The sequence below is a fragment of the Taudactylus pleione genome, unplaced genomic scaffold (genome assembly GCF_031769625.1).
Source record: "Taudactylus pleione unplaced genomic scaffold, aTauple2 ptg000366l, whole genome shotgun sequence".
NCBI lineage: Eukaryota > Metazoa > Chordata > Amphibia > Anura > Myobatrachidae > Taudactylus > Taudactylus pleione.
Genome location: NW_028284767.1, coordinates 8,488,198 through 8,511,794, shown reverse-complemented (window position 1 = coordinate 8,511,794; position 23,597 = coordinate 8,488,198). Strand labels below are relative to the sequence as shown.

Sequence of the window (23,597 nt, the reverse complement as noted above, 5' to 3'; positions counted from 1 at the left end):
TAGTAGTCCCCCTTATATAGTGCCCCCAGTACTAAACCCCCAGTGCAGTGCCCCCAGTAGTTGTGCCCAGATGCAGTGCTCCCAGTAGTAGTCCCACCCAGCAGTGCCCCCAGTAGTAGTCCCCCCCAGTAGTAGTTCTCCCCCAGCAAAGCCCCCAGTAGTAGTCTCCAACCTATGCAGTGCCCCGAGCAGTAATCCCCAACTATGCAGTGCCCCCAGCAGTAATCCCCACCTATGTTGTGCCCTCAGTAGTGGTCCCACCAGTGCAGTGCCCCGAGTAGTGGTCGGCGCCGGCAGCTGTGTGTTTATTACTAGTAGTGTAGTGCGGACTGCACTTATGTGTGGTCCACACTACACATTAATCCAGCGGCGCCCTGCAGTGGCCGGCGCTCTTAGGCAGCTGCCTAAGTTTGCCTAGTGGTAGCGCCGGCCCTATGTAGGTGGGACCTGGAGGACCGGACACCAACAGCAAAGCTTTGGTGTCCGGTCCCAGGATGCTCTGGTCCTTCCCCCTATATCCCGCCCACAGCCTGAGGGCACTTCAGTTTCTTTGGTGTCCGGCAAGGAGCTGGACCACCATTATAACAGGGGGCTGCCTTATGCAGCCCAAGCTTTAATTTTTTTATTTTATTTAGTTTTTATTTCTACCACAAGGATGAGCACCAGACTGTCCTCCAGACGTCTGTGCTGCCACCCCATCACCGGCGCCGTGACACCAAGCCTGCGCTAGGTACTCCCGATGAGGATCCGAGGGGGACTAGTTAGCAGGCTTCCCCGACCCCAGACTGCAGCCCAGAATCCAGGGGACAGTTAAAGTGTACCCCGTTTGTGGAGACCCCGGTATTAGTGCAGTCTTGCCTCCGGGCTCAGAATACAGACTGGAGGCGCTGATGTGGACACTGGCTCGCACCCTACTCCACTAGACCAGCGGGACAATAACGTACTGGTGCAGTGGCATTTTATTAAGGCCAGGGGACCCTGTGGTTAAAGTCAGCCAGGGGAAAAGGTGCTCTCCCTGCAGCCCCTCCCCCAGCTCAGGGTGCGTTCCACTGCAGTCCCTGGTGTTCCCTGGGCTGCTCCTCCCTCACCCTCTGCCCCCTCAGACACGCACGGCAACCAGTTTAGACAAGTAGTCTCCGGGAATCGCTGGGTCTAGTCTCCCTGTATACCTCTCCCAGGTTATACAGCGCTATATCCTACCAGCCACTGCGGTCTGTGTACTTGATAATAGTGCCCATTGCAGAAATGGAATATTCCTTTCTGATTTGTATGTGATTTGTGCTAGCGCTAATCTGTTTTTCCTATACTGTCAGTTATAACTATCCCTTTCTTCTACTATACCCTGTCATACTATAGTATAGAGGGTCATTGTACCTCACATTTGTGAGGGCTATCACATACTTCATACCGCGTTGCACACTACATTGTGCCATATCTAACGCGGTTGGACGCTTCCTGGTATTATATGTAGTGCTACTGCACACTAATTTGTGCCATATATATAGCACTGTTACTCCAGGGGGGCCACCAATAGCGTAGTTGCACACTATTTTGTGCTATATATACATATATATATATATATATATACGTATATATTACGCTGTTGCACATCACCTTGTGCTATATATATATATATAAATATATATATAGCATTGTTGCATACTACAGTACATGCTACTATTTTTAGCGCTGTTGCATTCTACATGATGCCATATATAGGAGTTTCATATGATATTGGGTCATATATAGCTGTACACTACATTGTGACATGCTCAGCGGGTTTGGCCCCAGGGGACTTTATTCAGGATGGGCTTTTCACATATGCTGGAAAAAATTACAGAACAGAGAGCAGTCCCCTTAGTGGCTCCCCTGTGGGATGGCTATAGTAGGTACTCCCTGCAAATCCTTTACCTCACCCATGGTTAGACATGCTGTCCACATCAGTACAGAGTTTGGCCACTACTTCTACAGCCTTGCAGTTAATGCTAGACAAGGAAAAGCCTTTACCTACTAAACCCTCTAAACGGGCTCCCAGTCCACTCAGTTATCTGATTCTGACATATCATCTGGGGAGGCAGAAGATGCAGGCCACTCTCACTCTGACCGTCTCCAGAAAAGAGAAGCCACCCTCTAAGCTAGAAATACCTGATCTTGTCAGAGCTTTAAAATCCATTTTGCAAATAGAAGAGGATGAACCCGCTCCTAAGAAAAAGAATGCACTTTTTAAACGACAAAAGGTAGTCTTACCAGAGTTCCCTCAATCAGACCAGCTATATGAGCATTTGAGTAAAGCATGGATCATGCCTGGTAAAAGGTTTCCAATTACAAAAAGATTCAGTTCCTTTTACCCTCTTCCAGCTACTGATTGTACTAAATGGAAAGTTCCCCCAGTGGTGGATTCTCATGTAACTCGTTTGATTAAAAATGCCACACTGCTACCTCCTTGAAGGAGACTACAGATAGATGTATAGAAGCTTGTCATAAATTTATTTACTCTCTTACAGGAGCTATTACTCGTCCTGCTAGGGCTACGGCCTGGGTGGCAAAAGCCATTGAGAGTTAGGCAGAAGCCCTAGAAGAAAAACTTCCCTTTGATGCTTCAAGGGAGCATCTCTCCTATGTATCTCACATTAGGGATGCAGCCTCCTACTTAGGTGAGGTGGCTATGGATACGGCTCTCCTGGCCTCCAGGATATCTGCCACTTCGGTAGCGCCCTGCCGTATCGTTTGGCTTCATTCCTGGAAAGCAGATTCAGATTCAAAATGGGCTCTGGAATCTCTCCCTTATTCGGGGGACATCCTATTTGATCCAGAGCTTGATAAAATTGTGACTACCTTGGCGGCTAACAAGACGGCGTTCCTGCCCTCTGCATATAATACAAAGCCTCGGACGTCATCCTTTCACCCTCAAGGAAAAGACAAAGGTCAGTCTTTTCCACGGCACCAGACATCAGCCAAGGCCTCCAAGCCTAGGGCTAAACAGGCCTGAACTACAAGACATCCACCAGCAAAGTCTATGGACAAGCCTGCAGCCTGACGGGTCTGGCTTCTCCCTGGGGGCTCCCAGGGTGGGAGGCTGACTTCTTCAATTCGCTTGTCACTTGTTTCCTTCTCTGTGTGAGAGTGTGATTCTCAGGGCCAGATTAAGGCTTGTGGGGGCCCTGGGGCAACTAAGTTGTGGGGGCCCCATCAATAAAATTGCTACGGCCCACACAACGACTACTATGCCCCTTGTCGATAGATAGATAGATAGATTGAAGATATGACGTAGATAGATAGATAGATATGAGCTAGATAGATAGATAGATATGAGATAGATAGATAGATATGAGATAGATAGTTAGATACATATGAGATAGATAGATGGATAGATAGATATGAGATAGATAGATGGATAGATAGATATGAGATAGATAGATATGAGATAGAAAGAGATAGATGATAGATAGATAGATATAGACAGATATGATATAGATAGATAGATAGATAGATAGATAGATGTGATATTGATAGATAAATAGATAGATAGATATGATATAGATAGATAGATAGATGTGATATAGATAGATAGATATGATATAGATAGATTGATAGATATGAGATAGATAGATAGATATGAGATAGATAGATAGATAGATAGGGATAGGGATGAAGCTAGAGAGAGAAGTCATGAGCGAGTTAGAGAGAGAGGGGGGAGGGAGGAATGGACAGTCAGGAGCACATACATATTTCCCTACCTCCATTTACAGCAACAGGCAGCAGCAGGGTAGGCTTCTAATGGGGGCAGGCACTTCACTGCAATAGGCCCCGCCCCCTGCCAATACACCCGCAAATTGCGGCATTATGTCAGTGTGGGGGCGGGGCTTCCATCCTCTGCTGCTGTCACGCTATGTGATGGAGTGTGCTGTCACTGCTGTGCAGTTCTTATGCTGCCGGCTGTGATCGGGAGTCAGCCACGGAGGGTCCACAGTGGCCAGGAATGTCTTTGGCAGTGTGGGGGCCCCAAATGTGTGGGGGCCCCTGGACTACCGCCCCGTCCGCCCCGCCTATAATCCGCCCCTGGTGATTCTTCAGTGTACCAGTCTTCCTACTTCCTACTCTCCTTTCCTGCTCCTGCCTTGTTAACAAAACTGAAGTGCTCTCCAGGCTGTGGGCGGGGTATAGGGGGAAGGACCGAAGCATCCTGGGATTGAAAAGCTTTGATGTTTGTGTCCGGTCCTCCAGGTCCAACCTACACCTCAATATCTCCCTGTGGACCCTATGGAATTCGAAGAGAGTGAAAAAAGGTAAGTTTTACCATAACTCTTATTTTTGTGCTGTCCCTGATCCCACCACACCATACTTCCTCTGAAGCCTCACCACCTTTTCTTTTGTACTGTGCTATACTTTTTTTTCTTTATATTTAGCACTTTGCTGCTTTTAGATTATCAAACATATATTGTTTGTATTTTTTGTTCTTTAAGAGGCATATAAAAGTGCACTGCTATGATTACTGCAACAAGGGTAGAAAATGGTTTATAACAAAATCTTGGTACTGCAATCTATAACACATGGCAGAATCAACAAAAATGTAATTTATTGTTGCCAAAATGGTTATACATAAATGGAGTTTTTTAAGCTGAATCTAATTTGTGGCACTAAATGTTTTTGGTTATATTTTCTTTTTGCTTTAATCTGATTTGGTACACTGAAGAATCACACTCTGCAGCAGAAACCCCCACTACTATAACAACCCGCGATCCCTATAGTAAACAGGCTTACCTGGTCGATATTGATGGGCTTAGCCAATGAGCACTCCTCCACATGGGTCCCAGCCAATGAGCGACCACTAATGGAAGCCGCCACTGATTGGTTGGCCCACAGCACTAAGGATAGCTCAAGGCCGGAACTGTCATTAGCGATACTGTAACAATATGCTGTAGCATCTTGTTACAGTATCTCCGGGGCCCTCTTTGGAATTCTGCGGAGAACATCGTGGGAGAAAAGGTGAGTATTGGTTCTTTTTTTACAGGTACAACCATTGGATACTATACGTTGAGAAGGGGGCATGAACATCTGGGAGCAGGTAAGTATGTGTGTGTATGTATGTAAGTAATAAATCTTTATTTTCACGGTGTGTGTTGTGTTTTTTTAAACATTTCTTTACAGGTGAACTACAGGTACCAGTGGTTCCTTAATGCCCCGCATGCTGGTACTTGTGGTTCTCCAAGTACCAGCATGCGGGGGAGGCTTGCTGGGACCTGCAATTCTACTGTAAAGACAATGTTGTTAATTCAATTTTAAACACTACACCTACACTATCAACCCACCACCCACCGCCCAGGGGTGGCGGGGATAGCCTCGGGCTATCAGCCTAGGCCATGGGTGCCCTGGAGAGGGGGTCCCCTTTATTAGAGGGGTCCCCAACTCCCCAGGGATCCCTGGCCTGACTAGCAGTCAGGGCTGATGCTGCTGGGGGGCCTGGTGAAAGGGCACCCCTAGCTGTGGCATCAGCCCCCCCACTAGAAAGGGTCCAGTGCTGGTTTTAATTTTAGGGATACCCCTACGCCAAATTTTTTACCCCTAAAATTAAAACCAGGACTGGCCCTGCAGCCTGATGCTGGTACCTAATTTACGGGGGAACCCTACTCATTTTGTTCCCCGTAATTTTAGGTACCAGGACAGGCTGGCAAGTTCAGGGCTGGTTAGTCTTTTGGGGGGGGGGGCTCACATCATTTTTTTTTTTAATAATTAATCCTACTTAAAAAATAAAAAAAATTATTTGTGTATGTTTTCACCCAAACTCGCAGCTCACATAAACTCGACCCTTAGTAAATTTACCCCTATGTGTTGTTGGGATGTATAGCGGAAATGCATCTCCCCTGTAAAATAATACTTTGTCTTGTAATTTTTAGTTCTGGAATTTCTATATATGGCAAAAGTTGCAACTAGCTTCTCCTATCAAGCAACTTGAACATTTAGCATTAGATTTATTTTGGGAAATCCCTTCAGTAGTTTCAGGATTGTTGGCAGCTTTTCTTTCTTATTCTTTTGTCATTTTGTTTGGGCACTTTATACCTTTTGGGGTTTTTAGCACCCATAGCCAAAGGTCCTATGAAGGCAGTGTGTAGACCCCAGAGAATGTAGTCTATTCATTTACTTGTAACCAGTGACATCACTGCTACTTTCTCCCAAATATTAGTTCAGCCCTCACATTGTCTATCCGGGATGCAGTTCATATACCGGTAGTCAGGATGCCGGAGCTTAGAATGACTGCGCGGGAATCCCGACACCAGTTTGAATCCTGCTGCCAGCATCCTGACCGCTGGCATCCCGACGGTATTGGGGCTAGGCTTCGAGAGTGTGTGTGGGAGTGTTAGAATGCGGGGGGAGGGTTAGAGTTAGGCTGCGGGTGGGGGTAGAGGGTTAGTGGTAGGGATAGTTACTTGCAGGGGTTAGGATACTTACCTGAGTCCCGGCGTCATGGTTCTGACTGCCGACATCTCGTACCCAACCCGTCTATCCACGTTCCTTGTATGCAGTTGTTCATTAAGGTGAAAATGTTTAGACATGTTTACAACATACCATAAATGAATAATATACTGTTCATAACTGTTTTTTTCTTGCTTTATCATATTCACAATTCTGAACCATATTTAAAACCCACTCAATCTGCTCTCGTCATCCCACTTTATTTTATCCTACAGTAGGACAAGAAATGTCTCAGCAGCTAAGTTATTACAGGACTGATTGTATATGCCTTGTGTTGTGTGTGCGGAAACGTAATTCACCCTTTAGCAGAAATTTTGTTTTAAAACGAATAAACAGTGACAAGGGCTGCTTTTTGTTTTCATTTTTTGTAATAGAGAATTTATTGACACTGCAGCTTTTGGACTTTGTACATTTAAAATAATTGTACTTATATTAGGTTATTTTACCCTCCAGATATCTTTTATTTTAATAAAGTAATCATAAAAGCCACTTAGAGGTTCAGTATTGGATTTTACTTATTGGATGGTTTCTTTTCTTTTCTGATTACTTCTTTGGTAACTGGAATGACTTGAAACTACTAGGCCAGGCCTGGCCAACATGTGGCTCTCCAGCTTTTGTGTAACTACAAGTCCCAGCATGCTTTTCCAGCCGTTCAATATACTGGGATCTGTAGTTTCACAACAGCTGGAGAGAGACAGGTTTGCCAAGTCTGCACTAGGCCAATGTCTCCAAATTTACATTAAAATACCTAACTTAAGTTCCTTCAAAGAAAATCTAAACAATTTGAGTTATATCGACTGATGCAGTCATAAAAATAGTATTGCACATTTTAAAACTTTCCGCAAAACATCATCTGAAAACTTTATGTATAATCAAATACATTTAAATTCAAACATAAAAATGTAAAAAATTAAGCAAGTTAATGTCCACTATGAAATGTTAGTAGTAACATATTGAAATAATGGTGTATATTTTTGACACTACACGCATTAAATTATTGGATTGACAAATAAATACAGTTTTGCTTTATACAAGTGGGACTGAGGAATGACTAGGGGAAAATCTCCTATTTGCCTTTACTGTTGAGAAAAGGGTCAATACACTCATTTTTGTCCAAGGAAGCAGGGAAACTACTAGATGCCTTGGTCAGTAGATATTCCCTTGCACCCAGAACAAATGATTATTGCATGTGTTAATAGCTCATTGTTGTGGTTTTTCATTGATTGCTTACAGAAACGACCTATTTTTCTTCTTATATGTAAACCTCATATACGGCTGGGTTGGCGTTTCCTTGTACAGTCATAACTCTGAGATTCATTTGAGAGAAAATAGAGATCTGTTATTCTTGGCTCCTCCACAGCTGCTAACATGATGGAGACAACCCAGCCCCACTCCAGAGACAGGACATGAAAGAAAACACTCCGGGAGGATATAAAGGACCACAGCATCATTTCTTCATGTGTCTTTTGGCACAATATCATATTAATAAGTATTTAGGAAGGGTAGCATGCTGCCATGGAGAAGTCAAGGAAACCATATTAGCAGTTAGTAATCGCCAGTATCCTCTCCCTCCTCCGCTTAGGGTGGGCCACAGATCTAACTCAACTGGATAATAACTGACAAGTTAGTATTGTGCCCCCCCGCCATATCAATTACTGCACTATTTTTCTTCCGAACGTTTCATCTGCTGAATGTGAATGTTGATAATATGAGATATGGTAAGAACTTACCTTTGTTATCTCTATTTCTACAAAGTCCATAGGGTTCCACAGGATTCCTTGGGTATAGGTGATGACGTCAGGCATCGGGCACCATAGAGTTAAAGTTTTCAGCCTCCCAGGATGCACTAGGGTCCCCCTCCTATAGCCCGCCCCCGAGCCAAGGCATCTCAGTTACGTACCAAGCCATAGGCCGGAGGAGGAGAAGGAAGAGAGAGAAAAAAGATCTGGACACACAGAAGAATCACATTCTCACCAGAGGGAGATGGAAAAACCGGTGACCAGAGTAAAGCCCATCTGCAGCACAGGTGCAACAGGGTGGGAGTCCTGTGGAACCCTATGGACTTCGTAGAAATAGAGATAACAAAGGTAAGTTCTTACCATATCTCATATTTTCTACATCAGGGTTCATAGGGTATCCACAGGATACCTTGGGGATGTCCCAAAGCAGTATCCTTTAAGGGTGGGGATGCTCCTGTGCTGAAAGGAGAATCTGCCGCCTGAAGGAAGCATCCTGAGAGGCAAAGGTGTCAAATGCATAATACCTCACAAAAGTATGGACAGAGGACCATGTGGCAGCCTTGCAGATCTGGACTGCAGAGGCACCATGTCGAGCTGCCCACGAAGGACCCACAGACCTAGTGGAATGAGCCCTCACAGAGGAAGGAACCGGAAGGCCTTCATGAAGATATGCTTCTGAAATAGCCATACGAATCCAGCCTGCCAAAGTCTGCTTTGAAGCAGGCCAACCCTTTTTACGGAAGCCATAGAGGACAAACAAGGCGTCCGACTTCCTAAACGAAGAAGTGTGGTCAACATAAATCATTAAGGCCCGCACAACATCCAAAGTGGCCTCACCCACGGAAAGGTCAGGTGAGTTAAAAGCCGGCACAATGATTTCCTCGTTGATGTGGAAACTCAAAACAACTTTGGGAAGGAAACCAGGACGAGTGCGCAGCACCGCCCTGTTCCTATGAAAAATCAGAAAAGGGGGTCTACAAGAGAGAGCCCCTAAGTCAGAAACATGTCTGGCCGAAGCAATGGCCAGAAGGAAAATTGTTTTAGCTGTCAGCCATTTAAGGTCCACTGAGCCCAGTGGTTCAAATGGCGGTCCCTGGAGAGCCCTCAGGACCACAGCTAAATCCCAAGGCGCCACCGGTGGAAAAAAAGGTGGCTGAATTCGGAGAACACCTTGCATAAAGGTGCGCACATCAGGGATTGCAGCAATCCTATGATGGAACCAGACGGACAGGGCAGACACCTGTACCTTCAGAGAAGCAAGGCGAAGCCCATGGTCTAGTCCCGCCTGTAGAAAAGCCAACACTCTAGACAGACGGAACTCCCGAGGTGCATAACCTCTCGGCCGACACCACTGGAAGAACGTATGCCACACACGATGGTATATTCTTGCAGAAGAAGGCTTCCGAGCTCTTAGCATAGTCCGTACTACAGAGTTGGAAAACCCCCTGGACCTTAACATGGCCGTCTCAACAGCCACGCCGTCAAAGACAGCCGAGTCAGGTCCGGGTGAAGACAAGGACCCTGTGACAGATGGTCCGGTCATAGCGGCAACCGCAGAGGACTGTCCACAGACAGACCCTGAAGGTCTGAGAACCAGTGCTGTCTGGGCCACGCGGGAGCTATCAACAGGAGCGTCCCTCCTTCCTGTTTGAATTTCCGGATTACCCGTGGAAGAAGGGAAAATGGAGGAAAGAGATAAGCAAACCGGAACATCCTCTGGACTGACAGAACATCCACCAGAGACGCCTTTTTGTCTCTTGTGCGAGACCCGTACACCGGCAACTTGTTGTTGTGCCGTGACGCCATGAGGTCGATCTCTGGAAGACCCCACCTGTCCACCAGAAGTTGAAAGACGTCCTGGTGCAAAGACCATTCCCCCGAATGAACGTCCTGGCGACTGAGAAAGTCCGCCTCCCAGTTGAGGACTCCCGGGATGAATACTGCTTATATGGCCGGGAGATTGCGCTCCACCCAGACCAGGATGCGGGACACCTCTACGAGTGCCGCCCGACTTCGGGTTCCTCCTTGCCGATTTACGTAGGCCACGGTGGTGGCGTTGTCTGACTGGACCTGCACGGGGTGACCTTGGAGAACCCGCTGTGCCTACTGGAGAGCATTGAAAACGGCGCGGAGTTCATGATGTTTATTGGAAGCTCCTTTTCCACCTGAGTCCATCTGCCCTGGAACAAGTGTGGACCCGTGACAGCTCCCCAGCCCAGAAGGCTGGCATCCATTGTCAACAGGACCCATTTCGCCACCCAGAATGGACAACCCTTGTTGAGATGGGTCATCTGCAACCACCAGGCTAGGGGCAGGCAAACCTCCGGAGTGAGCACCATTGTCTGGGACCTTAGACTCTAAGGCAGTCCATTCCATTTGGACAGGATCAATTGCTGCAGAGGTCTGGAGTGAAACTGGGCATATTCCACCATGTCGAATACTGACACCATGGAGCCCAGTAACCTCATCGCCGAATGCAGAGACACCCGGCGACTCTGCAGACAACTGCGCACCCTCAATTGTAAGGCAGAGATCTTTTCCCCCGTCACAAAGATCCTTTGCTGTCCGGAGTCCAATAAGGCTCCGAGGTGCAGAATCCTCTGAGACGGGATCAGGGTGGACTTCTGCCAGTTTATTAACCAGCCATGCTAGTGCAATACCGCAATCGTCCGGTCCAAGTGGCGTAGAAGGAGCTCTGGAGATCCTGCTACCAACAGAAGGTTGTCCAGGTATGGCAACATGCGGACTCCCTGCAGCCACAGGGAAGCTGCCATGATCGCCATAACCTTGGTGAACACACGTGGTGCTGTCGCCAGCCCAAAAGGTAACGCCTGGAACTGGAAGTGATCGTTGCGGATTGCAAACCTGAGGAACTGTTGATGGCGTAAAAGAATAGGGACATGCAGGTAAGCGTCCTGTATGTCCAACGACACCATGTAATCCCCAGGTTCCAGTGCCAGAATGATGGACCGTAGGGTCTCCATCCGAAACCTCGGCACCTGCAAGGACTTGTTGAGTGCTTTGAGGTTGAGGATCGGACTGTACGACCCATTGGGTTTCTGCACCAAAAACAGATTGGAATAGAAACCCTGGCCCCTCTGGGAGAATGGAACAGGCACTATAACTCCAGCCTGGAGCATAGTGTGCAAAACCTTCCGCAGTTCCATGGCTTTGTTCCGGTCTGATGGAAGACCCGTGGTGAAGAATCGGGATGGGGGCCTGTGCCGTAAGGAGAGGGCATACCCGTGAGAAACCACCTCGTGAACCCAAGTGTCTGTCGTGGTAACTGACAAACACTGGGCAAACTGCAGCAGGCGGCCTCCCACTTTGGGATCCCCCAAAGGGAGGCCCGGACTGTCAGGCCACAGGCTTGTCATCTGGCTTAGGGGCTGGATGTCTGGTACTCCAGGCCTGCTTCCAGGGCTTGGCCGATTTTTTGGGGCCAGCCTGTCGGGGAAAAGACTGTGCCTTAGGCCTACCCTGGGCCCTGTAAGGCCGAATGGACAACGTACCTGAACTGGAAGGAACCGCAGCAGACGGGAGACATGCCGTCGCCAGCATGGCTACAATTTTGTCCAGATCCGGACCAAATAGGACTTCTCCATTAAAAGGCAAAGCTTTCAAGCCCTTCTTGGAATCAGCATCCGCCTTCCAAGATCGCAACCATAAGATGCGACGAGCAGCTACAGCTGCCGAAGAAATCCGAGAAGTCAGGGTACTGATATCCAAGGCCGCTTGATATAAGTGGCCGAATCTCAGAGATTGCCTATCAACTCGGTCTGTTCAGCCGAACAGTCGGAATCCAAAGACACCTCCAAACTATCAGCCCAGCGCTCCATAGCTCTGGCTACCCAACAAATGGCCATAGCCGGCCTGGCTGCCCCCTGAAAGGGAATAAACGGACTTTAGGCAGATCTCCACCTTACGGTCCGTAGCATCCTTCAAGGAGGGCATGGGCAGTGGGGTACTTCGGACTAGGCGTGTCACATGAGAATCCACCTGTAGAGGGGATTCCCACTTAGAAAAATAATTGTCCACAAACGGATAAGCCACCACCAAGCGTCTCTGAGGCTGATACCATTTGCCAGGGTGTTTCCACGCCTCCTCTAAATGGTCTACTAACTGACCCGAAAGAGGAAACACTGTGACGTCACCCTTAATATCCTTAAAAAAGACATATTTTGACTTGGACACCGGAGGATTTTCATCCTCAATCACTAAAGCCGTGCGGACTGCCCGAATAAGTCCAGGAATATAAACCTTGTACTTAGCGTCAGACTTTAGAACGGAGAGGTTCTTGGTCAGAAAGATCCAGAATCTCTGCATCAGCAGCGGTCGTCACGTCGTCATTCTCATAAGGAGCGGACAGAGACACCACCGGCCGCTTATGTGGCCTCAACACAGACTCCCCTTGTAACACGTCCGACAAATGCTGTACAGAACTTGTCAGTGAATTAACCCACGCAGGCTCCTGAGAGACCTGAGGAGGGGAAATAGGGAGACTGTGGGGTACCATCAATTGTCTCAGGAAACCCTGCATGGGTGACGACACCACTGACTGCTGGGACAATCCCATCTGTGGGAACGCAGGCTGCGGAGCTAACTGCCCACGAGGGTTGTAAGCGCTTTGGCGAAACAAGCCCAGGGTGGCTCCAGTACCGGAGCCGTGACAGTAATTGGCCGCGCCAATAAATAACACTGTCGACATAGCCCCTCCGCGTTACCCTCCCCCTCCGCTATTGGTACCTTGCATGTAGTACAAATAAACTGGAGAGGAAAGTCACTCTCAGACATGATGGTAAGTATGTGACCCCTCTCACTGATACTTGTTAGTATAGTGGGAGAACCACCCTGCAATCACCGCACCGCAAGGGCTTTAGCAGAAGAAGAGCAGGGACAGTGAAATGGCTGACAGTAGAAAGTGAAAGTACAGGCAGCAGACGCTAGCAGAAGTCACATACAATGCAAAGAAATCAATTCCTGCACTCTCAGCGCTGATCCTCAACTACGCAGACACAGAGCCTGGTAGGACACAGCGCTGCATACACACACCTGTAACCAACGGAGGAGAGGTATGCCGGGGGACCCAGACTGCAATGCCACCGAACATCAGCGTCCAGCAGCGCTCACCATGCTTCCAGCAAAAGATGGCCACCGAGGAGCAGAGAGGAGGCCGGCCTGGGGGAGCAGCGCTGCCACAGGGCCAGTCAGCAAATGCAGAGAGGGCTGTGTGCAGCGAGGGAGGCGCCGGCTGTGTACAGGGAAGGCGCGCTCCCCTGGCATGCAATTAACCCCTGGGACGCCGCATCGCTACCGCTCAGCCGCGGTCACTGTCCCAGGGGGGTAGTGGAAGCGCAGGTTAGTTACCTGGCCCCACGCTGCAGCCAGTCCCCAGGGAGCCCCCTGCCTGGGGACTCTGGACCATGTACTCAGCAGGGACCCACCATGGGACCCTGCTGCTTACCTGCTGCCCCCTTGAATCCGGCCATGGTCCAAAACATCTGGGGTCACCGCTAGCTGTGACCCCAAATGCTTACCAGCATCCCCAGATCAGTACAGGTGTTCTGGTACCGGCGGGGGTGTAGGTAAGACAGCGTGGACGTCAGCCTTGACTGTCCATGCTGTACTTCCAGATGAGCAGCCACAGCTGCTTGTGAAGAATCTTCAGGGGCTAATCTTAGCCCCCCTCTAAACAGGTGCATCCGACTCAGAGCTGGGCACCAATGAAACTGCGATGCCTTGGCTCGGGGGTGGGGTAAAGGAGGGGGACCCTAGTGCATCCTGGGAGGCTGAAAACTTTAACTCTATGGTGACCAATGCCTGACGTCATCACCTATACCCAAGGTATCCTGTGGAACCCTATGGACCCTGATGTAGAAATGGTAATGTTTAGTAAATCAATTTTTAGAGGACCATACTGCAGCTTTTCCCAGTTCTTCAATGAACATGGATTTGTTTTATGCAACCATAGCTCTAGAGCAGTGTTTTCCCAAACCAATCCCTCAGGTAGCACTAGCCTTAACCCTCCCTCCCCACTGCCTAAACCTATTCTATCCCTCCAGTGCCTAAACCTAACCTCCCCACCTTAGCGCCTAACCCTTCCCCTAGTGCCTAACCTGCCCCTTAACCCCAGTACTTAGTGTCTGGATGCCAGAGGTGAGGATGCCAGTGCTGAGATTGTGACGGGTGTTGGGATTCCAGCACTGGCACTCTAAGCGACGGCATCCGGATGGTTGGTATTCTGACCACTACTGGTCCTGAGGACCGAGTTTGAGAACCACTGGTCTAGCGTAATCCACCTTTATGGCATATGGGAGCAAATGGTCCATTGTCATGTGTCCTGGGGCTTATCTATAATGGGTGTGTCGAAACTGGATTATTGGCTGAGACAAGATCAGTTTAAAATTGAATCGCAGCGACACCATCTTGCGACTAGCCGCAAGACGCCATTTTGCGAAATGGCAGCCTAAGCACCATTTTAGATAAACTCATACTTTAGTACATGTGGCGATAATACTATTAGCATCATGCGAATGCATCTGTGACCATCGCCATAAGTTACGGCGATTCAACAAAAGCCCATTTCATGACTTTACGTATTATAAAGGATATATTTCAGAAATGGCTTTACAGTATGTCAAAACTGGATTGCATTAGCTGAACAGAGCAAATGGCCACATGACAACTAGCTTGTGTAGATAAGCTTCCTGGATAACGTCTGCTCTCACTCCAGGTGGCCCGGCTAGAATACACACCTTACCTTAGCAGGCTTCCTGCAATTAAATAACTTCAAAGCCAAGAGTGTTATCTTAGGTCTGGGTCTTGTAGCTGGGCTAATTTGCATTCACACAAGAGTCTGGGAGAATAAAGGGTCTTTTCTTTTGAGCCTGGGAAAGGTGGGGGCTGCTGAGAGAAGGGTCATGTGGAACTATAAGGCTCAGCATTCAACACTGCTAGGTGTTCACTTAGTAAGTGAGATTTAAGTGCACCATTCCTCATATACACAATTGCGCTGTTAACTAGTCGCATATTAGCGAATGCATAAGACCTTGTGTGAAAACACTGTTTTATTAGCTTCATGCGCACGCATCTGCCCCAAGTTAACTAGCGTCTTTATATCAAACCCTGCATACTCACACATTACATATCCACATAAAAGGTTTAATAAGCTTTATGGTATAAGATTTAAGTTTGTTCAGTTAGTATAAATGCTGTGAAATAAAGATATTTGATAACTAAGGTTTTATACATGCTAAGAAAGACGTGTTTGGTTTCGTATTGATGCGTACTCTTTCAACAGAGTTCCGGTATTATCGGTGTGGAGATCGCACATGCATTCTCAACTTATGGACCGCAGAGACTTCAAGCAACAAAATGTATATTATATGAACAACTGTTAGGATGATTGCATGGGGTAGGAGGGCAGAGACCCCCAGTTGTTGGAGGCTGGGTTGAGACTATTTGAACCAGCCTGTTAAACGCTCTGTAACAGATGCTCCCCCCATGGGAACCAATGGCATAAGCAACAAACTTCTCTATTGTCCTGTCTATTCTGGGGGGTATAAATGTGTGCTCCAACACTGGGTTCTTAGTCTTCTTGCTGAACGCTGAGGGACGAGGGGTTTCTTGCTGATGCCTAACATCTGGACCAGAAAGCGCTGCGTATGTATACTGTACTTGGGTCTGTATAATTCCTTTGCACCGAATTATGTCTGGATCAATAGCGGGTAACTGACTGTACTTTTACCTGAATAATACTTGCGCTTTGGAACCACAGATTCCAGGTCTTAAGTCTTTATTTACTGTATGACTGCGTACGCAAATTAGCATCATCCTTAGAGGTTTATAGGTAGGATATTAGAAGGTATAGGCAGGGGTGTATAGAGGTTCTGATCCAGAATCATCAGGTGCAAGGTGTATGGTGCAAACAGGCCTCAGGGGTCCAGGGGGGCCCACACACCCATTTAAATATACTTAAGCTCTTTATTGACCAGGTGCTGTAGAAATCACTGGGAAAAATGGCCAGCATGCCCTTTTCTGGTAATTTGTGCATATGCAGTAATGTCCCAGGAACGCAGCGCTGGCACCATATTACTGGAGACCAGCGCATGTGCAGTAGACTCTGGCATAATGCCAGAGTCTACTGCACACCGGAGAGAAGGGGGCCCCATCGGAGCCAGCACACGGGCCTCCTCCTCTCTTAAACCACCTGTGCATGTGCCACTTGGATGGAAGGCTCAGATGTGACCTTTTATCTAAACCTGCGTTGTCATGCTTTTTTCTACAGTCCTCACACACCAGTTAGCATCAACAGCCAAGCTTTACCCATGTCAGTAAGCATTGATGACCTGTGTACAGTTACCTTTGTTTTTATAAATGTACCTTATTTAGTACAAAGCAACTGTAAACAAAATGTTTTTTTGTAATCTTTCTCACACTGCCCCACACATCTTTAATTCTTAACTTGTAAATTTATATCTAACAGAAGTGGGTCTCAACTAAAATGAAAGCAGAGCATACCATTTGGTAACCAATGCACTTGAGCTAGTGTTCACTCTAGCTCCGGCGGCAGGCAGGGTGCCGGAGCTAGAGAGGGCAACTTTGTGCGTGCGGGCAAAAAGGGGGCGTGGCCATAAAAGGGGGCGTGTCTATAAGACGCGTCCCCTTTTTCATCATACTTGGGGGCATGCCCGGCACTTACGGACATGCCGGGCAGCCCCCAAGCGCTGCAGACAGGTAGAACAGATGCCGGGCGCATGCGCCCAGCGTCTATTCTCCGGCGGTGACCGGGTCACCGCACATTTCTCCACCCGCGGGGCTCTCCGTCCCGCGGGTGAAGACTGCACCCGCAGCCTGTGAGGGCAGGGTGCTTTTTGCCCTCCTTCTGGAGGGCAGGGTGCTTTTTGCCCTCCAGAAGGAGGGCAGGGTGCCGCACCCTGCTAAAACAGCCTAGCGGGAACGCTACTTGAGCTACTTTGCTCATTAGGATGATCCTCTCATTAGGATGACATCATGGGGTCATGCATTATGTGCTAATAGCCCAGTGTCATCTGCTCTTCCCCAGTTACTACAAAAAACCCCTGTCTGCTCCAGAGATCAGATAATGTCCAGCAAGGTATATACAGACTGGCTTCATAGTCAGAGGCATATCTGGGTGTCATTGGTTTTTTATTGACCTATGGATTTACAGCTTCTACTCAAATTTCTTCAGAATGTTTATGAGGCCCAAAAGGGCTGTTGTGTATTAAGCGTGAATTTCTGGCAGTCATAGGTTAGTTACAAATGCTAGGCAATGACACTACAAGTACCAGAAAGTCAGTCATGCCGCAATAGTGTCCTATAGACTTGTCCCTATACATCATTATAATAATGATGACAATAAAACAAAAACAACAGCTGCGGTGTCGGATCCCCGGACCTCTGCGGTGGCTGTCTCCTCGGGGGCTGCGGGAGCTGTCAGCCTCCGTGACCGGGACCCGGCCGGAGGGTTTCCACTTCCTGGCTCTCCCACTGTGCAGCTCCGCACGGGGCTGGTTGTGGCTGCGGCGCCCTCCTCAACACGTGGCCGTCCGTTGGGCTGAGGGTCCCGCGGACGCTGACAGCGCTGTCACCAGGCATCTCCCCTGCGGCTGTGCGCTCTGTCCTGAATCTCCTGAGCCTCTTCCAATTGCAGTTCGGGCTTTGGATTCCACACCCCCCCCTTTTGTGCAGGTATGTAGTGCTGCCTGCCAGTGGTCAACACCGTATACCGTCACTATTTCACCAGAGTCTTTTTATGTAAAATGACTGTCTCATAGTTGCCATATCTCCCTGATGCCATTAGAGTATCTATCTATAATGGGTGTACGGGACCCTCCATCCAGGGAGCCCACACCGCACTCCCTGCACCCATACTTACCTCTTAATTATACTTTTCTTTTTTTGGGAAAGGGTGAGAACTGTATTGTCTGCCTTTCCTTGAGTGCTAGAATAGTTTAGAGCACAGGTTCTCAAACTCGGTCCTCAAGACCCCAAACAGTGCATGTTTTCCAAGTCTCCACACTGAATCAAGTGAAATAATTAGCTCCACCTGTGGACCTTTTAAAATGTGTTATGGTGCGTACACACTAGATGATATGCTCCCTGGGCGATATCGTCTAGTGTGTCCCCGGCAGGCTGTGCTCAATGTCGTTCATGACATTGAGCACACCCGCTGAACGATATCATTAACGATATCGTTCAGCGCCGGGGTCTCTCTCCCCCATTCCCCAACATGCAGCAACCTGATGACATCGTCAGGTCAGGTTGGCCTGCATGTTAACCCGATGAACGATGATGACGAACGACCCGCGGGAACGCGCGTCGTCATTGTCGTTCATCGTTTTTGTGTTAAAAATGGACGATAAAGTGGACGACTGAACGATATCGTTATCGTTCAGTCGTCCACTTTAATCACCCAGTGTGTATGCACCATTAGTGAGTAATGATTACACCTGTGCACCTGCTGGGTGACCTGCAAAACATGAACTGTGTGGGGTCCTGAGGACCGAGTTTGAGCACCACTGGTTTAGAATAATAAAAAAGAAACCCAAAATTCACTGTTTATTGGCATATTTCTATGAGTGTTCATCCCACATCCCTAGTCACTGCAGTAATTTAATAAATGAACTGTCTTCCTAGCTGTTGCTTAAAAAAATATAAATAAAAACTAAATAGCTGCAATGGCAATACTGGACCAGGGGGGTAATAAGCGTTAACTTACTGCAGGGGTAGCCAACCTCGGTCCTCGTGAGCTACCAACAGTTCACGTTTTCCAGACCACCTAGCAGGTGCACAGGTGTATTCATTACTAACACATTTGAAAAGATCCACAGGTGGAGCTAATTATATCACTTCTGATTCTGTGAGGAGACCTGCAAAACATGCACCGTTGGTAGCTCTTGAGGACCAGGGTTCGCTACCACTGACTTACTGCTTTGCAGATATGCATGCATGAGCCAGTTTGGGTCGCAGTTCTACGTTTTGTTTAAAGAAAAAATAAAATAAAATAAATATATATATACACATACAAATTAAGGGGTCTATGTACTAAGCCATGGAGAGAGATAAAGTGGACTGAGATAAAGTACTAACAAATCAGCTCCTAACTGTCATTTTTCAAACACCACTTGTAAAGTGACAGCTGATGGGTTTTATCATAGGAAACAAGTTTTAAAACTCGTTGCATATGATAAATGGTGCAGCAGCCAATCAGCTCCCAACTGTCATTTTTGAAATAGGTGACAGTTGGGAGCTGATTGGCTGGAGCACCATAATCATACGCAACGAGTATTAAAACTTGTTGGGTATTATAAAACTCGTTGTGGGCCCCATAGACAGATCTATCAATGAGTGATATACTTGTTATCACTCGTTATTAATCTTAAATAGTGTTCCAACCAATCAGCTCCTAACTGTTTGAAAAATGACAGGAGCTGATTGGAAGGAGCACCATTTAAGATTAGTAATGAGTAATAACAAGAATATTAATCCTTGATAAATCTGGGCCTAAGTTTAAAATAAGAAAATATTTAAGATGATAAAATAAAAATCTCAAAAAAGTCTATGCAAGTACAGCTATAGTACTAGTTAAATAGGCTTCCCATGCAAAGGCTTTGGGAAACCTTCACCAGATGCTGTAGCAGTGTTATCACTTATAAGTTGGCACTGGCATGGTTATAGAAAAAGTCACTGACTAGGATCTTTGTGTATATTATTATTATTATCATCATTATTATTTTTACTGGAGCTAGATGAAACATTTTTTGAGTTACCTTTTATATTTAAGGCTAAGCAAAAGTGTGCCTTTGAAAAAAACAATACTGTGTACCTTAAAATCGTGTTCTCTGAAAATGTTAATTTTCAACTTTTGTATGATGAAATGTTTAGTATATAGCCTATATATCAAACTTTTTTCTGTAGTGCCTCAAACACAACATAGCACTCATTTCACATTTAACGGCATATTTATTAAAGTATATTTGCAGAATATCCCCTGAACACCCGTTTTTGGGGGTCCCTGTGAAATATTAAGCATCCCTAGGATTTAAGAAGGAGGAACTGCAGCAGATATCTCCAATCTCTTCCACGGTCCCTCCATTTACGACTACAAATCAGCCGATATAGGTTTCTATGGGGGCTGCTATGCTGTCAGATTTATCAAGTGCCAGAAAGTATTGCCTATAGTCTGACCCTGATGACACATGCACAGAGCAATTACCGCGCATACGCAGTACGCACATGGACGGAGCCTGTGTCCAGACAAGAGATGATTCCTAAATCCATGTGAAAATTGTTAGGCAAGATTATTATATCCCATAGATTTTTGATAAATCATATATATATATATATATATATATATATATATATATGTGTGTGTGTACATACACACAGGGTAAAACTAGGCTTTCTGTCACCTGGGGCAAAGACAAGACTCAACTTGGCACCTGCTAGGGGGTGGTTTTCTCTTCCTTTCTTTCTATTTGTACACACCGGCCATTGCCAGCTTGTTTAATCCCAATATATCTGAAGCAAATTATTCTATTTTTCATATAATAACTATCAGGTTATACGCAACATAAATATATGAACTTCGCAAAGTGTTAACCAGAATTATATACCTTTTAAATCATTTGGATAATTTCCTTTTATAAAGATAACGATGCACACAAAATGTTATAAGTAAAACGTTTTTATATATCAAATCTTCATAAAATCAATGCTTGTTAAAATACAATATAGACGAGAGAGAGAGAGAGAGAGAGAGAGAGAAATGGCTGCTGTGTGAGATTGTGTGTGGTGGTTGTTGTGACCCTTTGTCCTATTGTTCAAACCGCATGGTCTCTGATCACAAACTCCATTTTGAATGTCCCTCATTGAAATCTCCCATAATGCCATGTTCTGGAATACCAATACCTTCACCCACTACAACTGTGTGATATCTTTGGACCAAAACAGTACGTTATATTGTATACCAGTGTCTAATATTTTCAACTTCCATGATATAACACTGCATCCACTATACTATACAAGCTTTTCAGATACTATAATGTTGTATAATACATATAAGCTGATTCCTCTGTAATAGTTAAAATACCAGTATACAACTCATAGTACACAATTCTATCATAATACTATAAAGCATCCACCAACCACATGGACCAACTTCAATTTCCATTAGAGACATGGGTCAATGGGGGAAGGGGGAGAGCACATGGAATTTCCTTTGTTCATACCACATGGAGGTAGCATCTTTAAATTCCCAAACTATGATAATATATAACTTCACAATACTATCACAATATGGCTAGCAATCTGCAACTCCCATGGAACCACAACCACTAGCTGATATCAAACAAATATACATCTACAGATTGCAACATTTCACCCAATCTCCATCCCAATCTCAACTACACAATGATACAGTCAGACCACGAGAATACAACACATGGGAAGGAAGGGGGAAAAAGTACACCTATATCACAGCCAGCTATATGTATAAAACTGAACCCAAATCACTACAAACTATCTATACAAGCTATAAACAGATTACAAATACCCATTATAGGCTAACTAATGTACAGTTTACTTAGCCATTATGAGCAGATATCTCCAGGCGATTGAAGCTGCATCTTGGCAGTCTTCTGGGGAGAAAGTCTGCTGTCCTTGTGTCTCCCTGGTGTGTCCTTGCAAGCATGTGTGTTTCTCCAAGTGTTTGTGTCTGCATCTGTGTGAGATCCTTCCTGTGTCTCTGTAGAGTGTTTGTGTGAATGCCCTCCTCCCATTCCTCACCTGTGGGATCTTGCCCATAAAAGGACATTCAAACCTTATTGTATAGGGTCTTAGGCAGGAAGCTGTGTCTCTTAGCTAGGGTAAACAAATGCTAATTAGCTTGTATTGTGGGGTCTCTTCCCATCTTTTGATATGCTGGAATAACCAGTTCTGTGTAAACTTCTAAGCTCTTGGAAAATTATCACATTTCATATATATATTTTGTTTTTAGCTGTATAAGGAATTATTATTATTGATTTTAATATACACACTGTAACAGCACCCCCCCCAGTTAAAAACAAACAAAAAAACAAACCTGCTTTTGTTCTGTGGTTCTGGGGTACCTATAATTTTCAATGTAGCATGCAGGCTCAACTGTCTCAGCCATTAACTTTTATTGCTGCCTGTACTACACTACCTCACCCATCATAGTGACCGCAATATACTGTATTGCAGAGAATGTCAGTGGCCCGCCTTATAATACACCAAGTGACCACCATACACTATAGAGAACTTTGCAATGAGTGCCACATAATACAGAGAACTCCAACGACCACTACAGAATACACAAGACATAACAGCCACACACTATGGCCCCTGGAATTGGATACATCAGACAGGAAGCTGTTGGGAGATGTATATCTACTGAAAGTCAGTGCCTCCGCCTGCAGTGCATTATTGCATACCACTTATCAGCAGCTAGCAGGACTGACACCTCACCTCAGGAGGTCATACTGTCATGCCGCCTTCACGGAGCTGCTTCCTTCAGGGCGCGGTAGTGGCAGGGCAGCAAATTTGTGACATCACACGTCCTAACGTCACGCTGCCCAGAGAAGATGGCGCATCACTGTATATGCAGCGCAGGGAGGGTTAGTGAAGCCTTCCACTACACCGGTATGTGTATCCAATTTTTGCAGGCAGCAGAGTTTGATCCGCTGGTTCTGAGACTGGGAGGGGGATCACGGCCCGTATTCTGTTGAGATGACACCTCAGATGGCCACCTTGCTTACAAAGCAGAATAACTCAAGACCTGGAACAACAAATTCAGGATTCTATGAAGCTCAAATTTCAGAGTTTAAGGTGGAACTTTCCCCAGTAGAGACCTGGGTTTCAGCTCTGGAGGAGTCCACAAGATTTTTTTCCACAATCCAAGTGAGCTGAGGGACATTAAATGATGCCTTGAGGATCCCGACAACAAAGGCCACTGTAATAACTTGAGGATCCGGGGCATACCGAAGTACCTCATCAATGATGCTCTCACCAAGAGCTATTGGGGGACGATTCTGACAATCTTATTTAGTTTGACAGGGTTAACCGTGCTCTGCGACCCTGAGACCTTTCGGTAGGAGTCCCACAAGATGTCATCTGCCACCTTCAGGTCTTCAAAACCAGAGGCAATTCTTCAGAAAGCTAGACATCTTGACTGTATCAACTTCAATGGCCATAACAATCAAATCTTCTAAGACCTCGCTTAGCAGACTTTACAATAATGGTGCAGGCTTTGGCCACTGATGGAGGAGCTTTGCAGACAAGGGATTAAGTTCCTCTGGGTTTTCCCTGTCAGCGTCCAGGTCCTTCTGGAAGGGAAGATGGGTTGTC

General features: G+C 46.4%; 1 long non-coding RNA gene across 1 annotated transcript in view; it reads left to right on the top strand.

The window, feature by feature from the left end:
* LOC148508463 (uncharacterized) overlaps positions 1–15,886 on the top strand; it is a 35,551-nt gene extending 19,665 nt beyond the window's left edge. Inside the window, exon 3 of the long non-coding RNA XR_015869585.1 lies at positions 15,511–15,886. This is a non-coding gene — a long non-coding RNA (uncharacterized LOC148508463). The remainder of the gene's footprint in view (positions 1–15,510) is intronic.
* Positions 15,887–23,597: the final 7,711 nt, after the last annotated feature.